An 11,618-nucleotide genomic window follows, 5' to 3' on the forward strand; every position below is an offset into this window, starting at 1 on the left:
TTGTTTCAGCTAATCCTATCCGCGTATAACAGAGCAATTCTATTAAGAGGCGGGCGAGAGTCTGATGACTCGACGGGGGTCAGAGAATAATTCGACCGAGTCGCGAACCCAGTTCCATGGGGGTGGGGTTTTCTGCGTGTATCCGATTGAGACGTTATTCAAGGATTCTCCGATTCTCTACCGCTATTTCCGACCAATAGCCATGGCGGAGAAGATGAAGTCCCCCTTAACGATTCAAGTTTCAAACTCCTAGCCGTGAATTATAGAATTTAAAGTCTGTTTCAAGTCAAATTCTTCGATCTGTTTCATCGTCAATTCTTTTGTCTTAGTCGAATTTCGTATTCGACTTATTCGCGTTCGTCCAAATTGCTCGCAGTTAGTTTCCAAAAATAAGAGAGCATCTAGTACCTACGTGTATGTTAAAATGTAGGACCTTCGAAGCATTCGAGGAAACCGAAGTTTTATTGCATTTTTGCATCGTCTTTGCTTATTTTTCTACGTTCAATTTAAAGCATTTGGCCCGTACGTGGTATTACTCGTAAAGTAAAGACATGAACATGAGATATTATATTTCTACGTATCTGAAAAATTAACCAGTACTACATGGGAGTAAATTTAACAAAGAAGGGTGCCAGTATAGGTTGCTTGATTAACAGCGCTCTGAAAGATGGAACGTTTCAAGAGGAAGGAGCCAAGTGACGTTGGAATGCGTTAAAAAGAGTGGCTCGCCGGTCGTCAATTCAATTAAGATTGCGGTTTCGTTTGAACATTATGCGCGTCATTCGTCACCTGGGTCTGATAATTTTGTAACGACAATAAAACAATCGTTTTAACGACTAGCTGAAAACATACTTGCATCGCGGCACTGTCGAAAGTTTTTATCACGATCGCGAAAGAAGAGGGCTCAGAAGCACTTACGATCGAGCTCGTTATCTCAGAACTTCGCTCTGGTTGCCTCATAAATAATTCATTCGGCGAGCAGGTTTCTTGGCGGGACATTTTTTCGTCCGGTGCCACACTCAGCGTCCAATGAATTACTGGTATATTCAGTGTAACGACGCTTCTCCGCGAATGCGACAGACTTTTTATCGTACGTCCGCCGCCAACTCCTCGGTCATCTAAAAATAATCTGTTCGAATTGGCGTTTCGCTCAACCACGTGCAACTTCGTTTTACCGTAGATAGACAGGAGGCTTTTTCAGGTGAACGGGCAAGTTGAAAAAGTCCGACTCAGAGTCAGATACGCGAAGCATCGCTCCCGAGCTTGCTTTTAGTAAACTGCTCGTGGCTAGAGTTGCGTTATTGCGAGTTGCGTCGTTTGAGAATAGTCGAAATCAAAGCTAAGAGGAGGATTGGACAAAGCAAAGGGACGAAGATGGAATAATTCATCGATCGTTGGTAGAATTTCGATTAATTTTTCCTCAATGCCGGACGCTTTCGAATAAGTAAAAAAACTAATAGAATTTCGCTCAGTTCGCGAGGGTAATGGAATAAAAATCAGAGGATTCAACGACCATCCCGAGTTCCGATTAATTTCTGTACGCATGCTGCGTGTTCTCAAACAAATGGAAAAGCGAATAGAACTGCGACGCGAAAATATCTTGTGAAAATAAGGAAATAAAGGTAGCGAGATTCAACGGCGATTGGCGGAATCTCGATCGATTGTTGTGCCGCTGAAAGTTTTCAAATAACCGAGAAACTAAGAGGAACGAGGAAGAAGATGGATGATATTAAAAGAGGAGCAAACGGTGGACCCGACCAAGAAGCAAGGAGGCGTGATTTTTGCGCCCACAGCCGTGGTTCTTTGCGCTGTCTGAATGTTGCGAGCGACTCTATTCTTAGAAAAGGATCGCTCGAGAACAGAGCCGTATTTACAATGTAGGTGTACCGCATTTAAAATATTGCCTTTAATATATAGTGACCGTCGTGGCTGGAACCATACGCGGCCAAGAAGATTGCACACGTAGTGGGGGGCAGGAAGGTATTTAATACGTTTCGGCGCATAAATTGCCGAGTATATGGGGCGTTATGGGGTGGGACGTGACCATCGTCGAGCGTTCGGCTCTCTCGCCAGAGCGAGATCATCGCTGTCACGGCCACCATGTTGCCCGTTGTAGCCTGGGACATCGTTTTCTCCCTGCCTTTCTCGATTCGTTGATTTCTCTGCTCTTCGCCTCGCATTCTTCCCCTGCACGTTTGCCTGTACCTGACTACGGCCAAAAACGTTCGAATTAGGGAGAAGAATCGTTTCTCGCAACTGTCGGTTTCTTTGGATATTATAACGTGCTCGAGTTAAAAGATGTCCTTTGGTCTACGAAACTGTACAATTCCATAGGATACCATTTTGGTCGAGAAGATTTACGAATAGGAGAAGGGATCGTTGGATTCAACGGCAATGGCATGGTCGTTCGATTTCGGGATGGATTTCCATTCAGAGGAGACTTAAAATCGCGCGAGGTGTATCACCGGTTCCGGGAAAACAGTCGCGGGACACGTCCAATTTATTTACTTGCCCGCGAAATTCACCGTTCCGATTGGTCGATGCTAGGGTCTGCGATATAAACTCGCAGCGTCGTTGAAGCCGAGAGCCGCTTCTGCCGTAGGGTTCTTCATATTAGACTTTTTCGTATTCCTTCGGCGCATTTAACCGGCTATTTTATGCTCCTCGTGTAGGATACAGTCTCCCTCATGGCCGGTGCTCTTGCCAGCAACCGGATAATAACGCCGAGAGACGGTCGGTGCCGTCATTTTGGGATTTTATTATATCGCCGTTTGTCCTCCCCTCGCGGACGCGGTTTAAGCGTGCACCTCTGGTATCCTTAATTGGGATTAATACGAACGGCGATCGCGACATGTGTTGCGACCGAATCGTTCACCTGTATGCGTGCATCGGGTGCTTAAAGCGTCTTCACGTTTTAATTCGAACCGGTGCCCGAGCTACCGCTTGACGTTTAACGTTTTTCGCGATTCGCCCGCGAAACACCATCCGCCGGCCACTCCACGCCGACTTTGCAAGTTTGTAATTGGACGATACCTCGAGCGCCGATGGTTTCCGACCGCTCGAGCTTCCCACGAGGCCTCGGCCGTTTCCTTCCAGCGTTTCACGCCGCTTGTACCAGACTTTGGAACGCAAAGCCGGCTTTACTCGCGAGACAGGGCTCGCTTATATTGCTGCATCTTCGTACAAATTTATACAGACAGGCGAGCTCTCGGTTATTGGGGATCAGATTTAATTTCCCTGCATTCGAGAAGGAATCTGAGATGATGTTAAACCGGTGTTAAGGCCACGGTTACAATGGATACGCGTTCTGAAGAACACAAACGTGTGTTGGGGCAATCAGCTAAAACCATTAACCATAGTCATTACGCGATAGTACGACGAATGGAGATGCAAATCGACGCGAAAAGATATTAATTGAGATCAGCTATATAATTAATGAGCTCGCGACTCGCACTAAACGGTGTATCGTCTCCGTTCGAAGAAAAATATTTGTAAAAAGACAACTTGTTGAGAGAGAGAGAGGGAGAGAGGAGAGGACAAGAAGAACGAACGGAATGAGAAAATAACGTTTCTTTCGTTCGCTGTTCCACAGGAGAGCACCATTACCAGGAATTACGCGGTTCGAAGAAACACCACGATGCGATCGATTCAGACAATGCCTATGGAGTCGCGGTACATTAATTTCTTTCTTGGAATCGTACTGGGTCATACGCCGCGACAAACTTTATACGCCATCGGAAGTCTCTATGCTACGATCTCACAATTTTCTGCAAATATGTCACGCTTTAACGTCGTAGTGTAAGTAATTAGCGACTGTCGTGTTCCTGGAAATCTTGAAATGGCAATAGGGCGATAGTATCACGCGAGCAATGCGTTATAAAATTATATTTTCATTTATAAAACATTAAAACGGGCAACATGGATGCACACCTTTATGCTGCACGCGTAATTAGGATATTAATCACGCCCAGAGACATTCGTACTCCCATACAGGTAATTAAAAGTAGCCAGGGGTCGCGCTTTAATTTCATGCCGCAGATTAAATAGTTCGGCTCGAGTGTCATAAAGCGAGGGAAATAACATTCTTACGAATCGTAAATTCGTTATCGCTCGTACCAATTTGTCGGCGATTATCCGCGTGAAAGTCGATTCCGAAAATTCGTGGCTACTTCATCGTGCGTTACTTTGAAATTTATCAGAGCACGAAGACACGGTCGAGTAAGCCGGTCAGATGGCATGCTACGCGATTTCCATTTCGCGAAGAAATTTCAACGGTAGAAGCACTTATTGTTCTTCGTCCTTATCGCCGACGCAGATCGGCAAATTTTATTCTACAGAAAATGATCTCTGATCGACGACTTTTTACCCCGCTTACGATAAATATTTATACGTTATACACAGATCTCAAATTTTGGACACCTCCAGAGAGACATTAACGAGAGATATCGGTTAGAAAATGGAAAATACACTGCGCGTCGCAAGAATCGGCGGCGGATGAAGCGCAGCTGTTGTACGGTTTACAGCATTCAAGAATCTTCATGCGGATATTAGCGAATTATCAGAGACGTTGGGAAACGGGATATTTTAAAAAAATGCTTACTAGTTACACGTGTTTGAAAAGGAATAGCGGAGGGCGCCACCGCACAGCGACAAGAAACACCTCCACCGAAGAAATATTTTCTCTTTGTCTTCGGTCGCTATCGTCTCTTTCCGAACCCTTCTCGCCTCGATACAAACGACGGACAGAGAGACGTTCTCGCGACGTCTCTCTCGCCTTCGCGATCCTCTATCCAGCATAATCCCCTTCTCTGCCCATTTCTCGAATATCTCTTCTTCCACTGCCTCACCTTTGCCATTTCAGTCGGTTATTCTCCTCTTCTGATCGAGTGCCGCGCCCATAACGACGACGACGACGACGACGACGACGACGACGACGTCGACGTCGACGCGACGTGGACAAATACAAACGCGGCGCACTCTCCATCTCGTGCGCGTACCCCTTCGACGGCATCCCTTTTCGCGGCGTCCTTGTTCATCGGGCGGAGAACGCGCTAACGCGTCGTCTTTGTCTAATGTCGGAGGAAGAGCGCAACGAGGGAGGTCATGGCGACACATAATTTTCTCTTCTCGGTCTGTGTGTTGTCTTCATTCCGGCGCAGCGTCGAGGCCCGGCGTCATCCTGTTCTGTATCGAACGAACGAAACAAGAGACAGGGTATCTCGGTCCTTGTCGGTCCGGCTTGTCTATGGTGGCTGGCAAGCCGAAACGAGGCGACCAGCAGCAGCAGCACCGGCGAGAGAAGCGAGCATCATCATTTTCTCGGGATCCTATCTCGCTTTTGCCTCCGGCTTCGCCATCTTCCTCCAGCGGTGGCCAACGCCAGCCGCTCGGAGAAGGGAGAACGAGGGTTGGGCGGGCGGCTATTTCGACGGGGGGGCGACCGTCTCTGTTTTCAAAGTCGCTTTCCAGCGTAGTTTCTCCTCGTCTCGCTCGCGTTCCCACGTATATACACGTTTGTGATCGGCTTGGGGTCTGCGGGGTGAGAGAACCGGGGCGCGGCTCCGTACACCCGTAGAGGGGAACAGAGAGGAGAGAAGCGAGCGGGGAGGAATAAAGAGAGAAGAACGACGAGGAAAGAAGAGGAAGAGAAGAGGCGACGAGGGACGAGAGCGGAATGGAGTGCAGCGGCGAGAGAGAGGAGAGCAGCCGAAGCCGTTCCAGTACAGACGGCAGGGTAGGGTGAGAGGGGAGAGCGTTCGCAAAGTGTCCCTAAAACTTTTACAATCGCTCGGCTTGGCTCGCTCGCTCTCGCGTTCTCGCTAGGGCTATGCTTGATGGCGTATCTTCCAATGTGAGTTGCCCATAATACTAAGATGTACGGCTGCGCCGGTAGGGGTCCCGCTTGGTCTCTCACTCACTTACTACCTTATAGTATAGCAAAGCCAAAGGCGTATAGCGCGCCGAACGTACGGCTGTTCCATCGCGTTAGCCAACAGTATTTCGCCGGTATTTTCGGTTTCTAGTCGCGGAACGATCGCCCTTTCCGTCAGGGCCGGCCGCGTTCCTCTCGCGTTTTCGCCAGGGCGTTGCTCCAGAGCACGGTCGCGCGGTTCGCCAGCGCTACGCTTCCTCTCGCTCGAGTACCGCGCCAGCCCTTTTACCGTCTCCCTTCTCATCGTCTCGTAGGTTGGCTCGCAGCGAGCGAATCGCCGGCGAAAACCGACCGCGGAAACCGACTCGCCGGAAACTTCCGTACGCGCGCGTCTCGCGGTTCACGATCCACTTCCCTATCGAGTTTCGCCAACACGAGCCCGGTGTTACGTTAGTGATGTGCCAGGGAAAGTTCAACGTTCCTCCAGTTGCCTCGCAAAGTAACCTGAGTCACGTGATTGTCCGCTATTATCGTGGATCAGTTGGCCCGTTGCATGCTGTTGAGTGCGTGCCGCGTCGCGACGAGCGTGGCCAACGCCGCCGTCGGAGCAACGGGATGCCAACCAGGTTATTACCACCCTCACGGTAAGCTTTCTAACAAACGATCACGTATCTTTTGCGGCGTGGAACGCTTCCCACTCGATTCCACCTTTGTCATTCACTAGCCGACCATTTGACAGACTTATCGGAACAGTTATTGCTAAATGAATTCGATAGCCGATGTCGAGCGATACTTGGACAAGGTTAACGTAACCAAACGGTCTCGGTATTTATCACGTCCCTCCCTTCTTTCTTCGTACCGCGACGAATAAATAAAGTCAGGTCCTGCTATAGAATACATACTTTGGTCTTGCGATATTTCCGCGTCTTTGCTCGCGAAAGATCAAAGTTCTCCTTTGATCGACTAAATCGAGCAGACTCGATTATTTAACATTCTCATTCATTCGTCTAACCGAAGCGTGCGCTCGTCTAACGTACATAAACAAACGTATCGAGTTCTCGCAGGTTGTTAGCCGAGAATCTCTTAATTCGATCGGTAGGCGCGGATTACCTCGGCTGCTTACCTCGGCCCCGCAACGAACGACCGTCGGCGCGTTCGGTGTCTCTGTTTTGGAAGAGAATTTCGCCGCGGCGGATAAACAAACGCTGCCACCCAAATACTCAATTAGCGGAGTTTTTTCGCGGTCGGGAAACGTGGCGTCCCGGGCTAGAACGGCAACAAGGAAGATCGCAACGCGAGAGGGGAACACGGCGAATTCCTCGTGAAACGGTGCATCGTTGTCGCGGCGGTGGCAGCAAAAGTGGGGATAGCCGGTTATCGATTGGCGGAACGGTCGTATCGCGTTTGGCCACGCCCAATCGGCCGCCGCCGTCAGCCGTTTTCATGTATCGCGACCATGCGCCATGTGACTCTCGTGTGCATTTTCTCGATGCAGGAAAATACTCGCGCAGGTCGGGATCACCGCGTTATCGACCACCGGATGCAAAGTCCTCGTAAATGTTAAGCAATGCCTTCATCCTCCCCACGCGTTCTCCATCCGACTCCCTTAGTCCTCGATCAGATTGAGCTCCTTGTCGATACACACCACCCTCCGCTCGTTTGCAAATCAACTTGGTTGCCGATCGTATAACTGCAGCGTTTCGTCCGTTGAACAACCTCGACGCATCTCGCAGGGAAGGTATGTGAACCCTCAAGGTGATCCGAATGCCGTCGCTGATCACCTTGCACGGACAAACCGGCGCGTTTAAATAATATTGCTTCTTGCGAGGATTCGCAGATTGTGTGGAGTTTTTCTGCGAATTTCTTTCTCCGTTGCTATATAAACATTCGTATATGTCCGCCATAATATACGAGCCATAAGTTATAAATATTACACTTAACTTCGACTTTGGAAGTCTCTGGAATTTTACTATCAAAGTGTCTCATCGATTCCTCTGTAATTTCATCGAATTTTTCTACCTTTTATTTCGTGGAGTTAACCGCGAATAAGTGGCTCGTATAGTTCCCCCTATATTTCTTCGTCTTCATTGTCAACGAATCCGCGGAGAAGAATTCTCAATTCGTAGCTTCGATAAACAAGTGGAATCCTGTTGCGAATTCGTTCGCGCGCCTGATCGTTTACGCAACCTTATCTTCCGACCGGCCACGCGTTCCGACGCGGTAAACAAAGTTTACAAAACGGTGGCTTGTTAGCACGGAATAACATAGCAGGGTGTACGATTGTTTCCACGTAGCGGGACGAATCGAAACGGAGTCGGACAGTGTCGCGCGCCGTTGGCCCCGCGATAAATAACGCCCACCAGCGTTTAACTCCGAATTTAACATCGTAATTTTCCTAGCGTTATCGCCGTTGTCTAATTTGTATGGAAATTCGAGTCCTTATTTTATCTCAATCGGCACAAAAGATCTAGATAGAGCGAAGCGAGCACGATGCGCGATAAAAACAATGGCTCGTCGTTGTCGGTCGAATACGATATAAATCCGTGTGGTGTTAAATGAGGGCGACATTTAGATGCGTTAAATTACGCGGGAATTCTGGTATGAAGGGTTCCAGCCGCGCGCGTTACAGATTTTATCTGACACTAAATTCTCCGACGTATGTTATATTATTCTCGCAATTAATTTTCACGACCGGTTTTTTTTTTTTTTTTTAAATCTTCCCTTTCGTATTTATCGGCAGATTATTTTTCTTAAGTAAAAAAATGGTATACGCGTGTAAGTCAGCGGGCTGTCTAAATGTTTGTAAAAATTTCGTAACGGTAGAAAAAGTGGCGGCTATAAAAAATAGACGTTTATTAAAGCTTCAACAGCAGCGCTCTTAAAGAGAATCGCAAATTATCCTCGCCGAACGTTTTCCATAGGCTCACGAGTTTTCGAGAAAAGTTATTTCCTTGAAACCTGTTTCTTAATCCCGAGTTATGTACGTTCTTGAGATCGGCATCGATAGTTTCTTCTGGTTCCCGAAGCATGCACGCAGGTACCGTACTTTCTCCTTGTTCTCCCTTGTTTCGTCTAGTCGGGGTTTGTACGCTGTTGTCCTCTCACCCCCCCCCCATTTTTTTTTTGTTTCTCTTCATGGAACGCTCGTCTGGCATGCAGCTGAATCCTTAGAAGTGAAAGTGGGTTATGTTTTCGATTTCGACCTGGGTTTTTATACGCGGCAATCCTTCCGAAAGCCGCACGAATTGCGGACAATGAGCTTAGCTCTGCGCTGTCCCTTTCCATGTTCCGCGAATTCTACAACATTTACGCGACGAAAGTTCCGCAGAAATAGAAAAGTGTAACACGCTTGGAAAAATACAATTTCATAGGAAATTTTCCCACCAATTACTTTCGATTGAACGTTTAGATTCCTCTCGTTGCAGACTCTCTCAAATACAAATTACAGCTATCGAGAGAGTTCGAAAAGTGAGCCGGAAGCGGGATTTCTCGGAACGAAGTTTAGTCATCGCGTAACCACATTGTTCCGAGGTAACAATTTCTTATCGCGATCGGGAGAAACGTTTAAATTGTTGCTTTTTAGGATCGGTGTCACCGTTTGCGTCGGTAAGCGGCTGTGTTCGCGTTGTTCGACGGACAATGTAACTACAAAGGCGTGTTCTATTCCCCCGACACGAACATATCAATGGCAATAACACGCAACGATTTGCATCAAAGATCGTGCATGACAACAGGTTTATAACGCGTATGAAGCAATCAGGATTTTATGCTCTTATCGTGTAATTTATAACGCATGCAAATCACAAACTTTACGAGACGACTTCCCGTCTGTGTGTATTTTTTCATTTGTACGAGTTTCTTGGTCGTTGTCCGTGCGCAAACGAGCGGTTCCCAGGAATATAATCTTCGAACAAACGTCTACGATGTTTGCCCATGCTGCAGCCAACCGTTCCAACATCTTCGATCGATTTTGCCCGCTAAATAGTCCCCGTTTCACGAACCTCGAGTATTCGAAATAGGATCTAAGGAGATATCCCTATCCTCGCCGTCTTCTGAACGCTATTCTCGCTTTGTTCGTATCGAGAAACATTTTTAGAAGCTGGACATTAGCCAAATGGCTAATCTGTTGACCCAAGAAACTATAGAACGCCATGTTTATCTTAATGTCTACGTCTGGAGAATTCTGTCGGTTCAAAGAAAACTCGCGCAAGTTATTGGCGTCGCGAGGCCGAAGAACGAGTTTCAAATTGCAAGCATTAGGGTCTTCTTTCGGCTTATTTTTATCGCCAGTTCTTTGAGCGTGTAATCTACGAATGCCTTGCACCAGTTTCGTAATCCCCCGGCGAAGAAAAGATTGGAAGAAACATGAGAAATAAAGAGTCAATTATAAGCATCGAGATGTTTATCTTGCGATCTACAAGAGTAAAATCGTATAAATTTCGAATTTCATGAATGAATTCGATGAATAATTCAGAGGTAATTTCCTGAACAATTCCACTCCGAGGTAATAAATACACATTGGCGAAATTAACCAAAGAACGTCGGTATCAATGAGTCGTTAATTAACAAGGAGATAACGAACGTTACTTGTATTAATCTGCGTTGAGGGGCGAATGTGCGGCGGGGTTCAGCGGAATCGATTAGAAAGTACGCGAGAGTAAAATCAGGACGTAGCTCTGTTTCTTGGAAAATCGAATTGATAGCCAACGGTCTGGCGGAAAATGAACATCCAGCTGATTGAATAGACAGAAAGAGAGGCATCGCGTAAACGCCCATTCGTCGCCATTGGTTCGTAACCTTTCGTGTTTGTGACCGCTGGCTTCCTACTGACTACCAACGTGACGCGAATGTTCGATACACGAATAAGCTTCACCTTCTTCGACGATGCTGCCTCTTTCGTTTTTCGTGCAGTGCGCATGGGTATACCTGGAAGGAAGTACGCCGGCAGCCGGAGCAAGTGCGTAAAAGGGGGTGCATCGGGTGCACAGGATGCGCCTCGAGCGCAGTGGAAGGGTCGCCACAAGTATCCAGTGTTGGTGTTGTCCGCGACTTCGATCGCGCACCATCATGATATGTACCAGAAAGTACGGGAGATAGGTTCGATGAGTACATCGATGGAGACAGCAACATCGAGCTTTCGTTCGAAAGACGTCGGTTGTTCTAAGCAGAAATAAAGACAACGCGATCGTGGTGGTGGTGCTGGTTCGCGATATTGGCTCAACTACGACGTTTCGTTTTCCAATAATTCGGCTTCACCGGCGATTAAATGGAAGAACGAGGGTAAACGAGAGTTAGTGTTGGTGTTATCGATAAATTTGATAGAATTATCGTCGGCAGACGGAACTATCTCGTCACTGTCGCCATGATTCCGAGTCTAATCTATTTATTTTTGATGTCTTCGTCTAGAACGCGATCCATTAAATTAACGCCCACTCGAACGGTTACCCTTCGCTCGCTGTCCTTTCGAATCAGTTACGAGGACGCGCGGTGAAGTGCCTGACGCGCGAACAAATCTTAGCCACGGTAAACGCGCTATGCGAGCACGAGAGCAGCAATTAAAGTGGACAGTGAACGAGTCGTCTCGACGAGAGGAAGAAATACGGTCATCGGACGACGAGTACGCGCGTAGGTAAGTACGTTACCTCGGACAACCGCAGCCACGTCAGCCACCCCTTTTCTTCTCGATGGCCGCAACGCTTAGATGGCCGACACGGTAGCCGTAACAGTTCACTCGACGTACGCTTTT

The sequence above is a fragment of the Bombus pyrosoma genome, linkage group LG18 (genome assembly GCF_014825855.1).
Source record: "Bombus pyrosoma isolate SC7728 linkage group LG18, ASM1482585v1, whole genome shotgun sequence".
NCBI classification, from domain to species: Eukaryota; Metazoa; Arthropoda; class Insecta; order Hymenoptera; family Apidae; genus Bombus; species Bombus pyrosoma.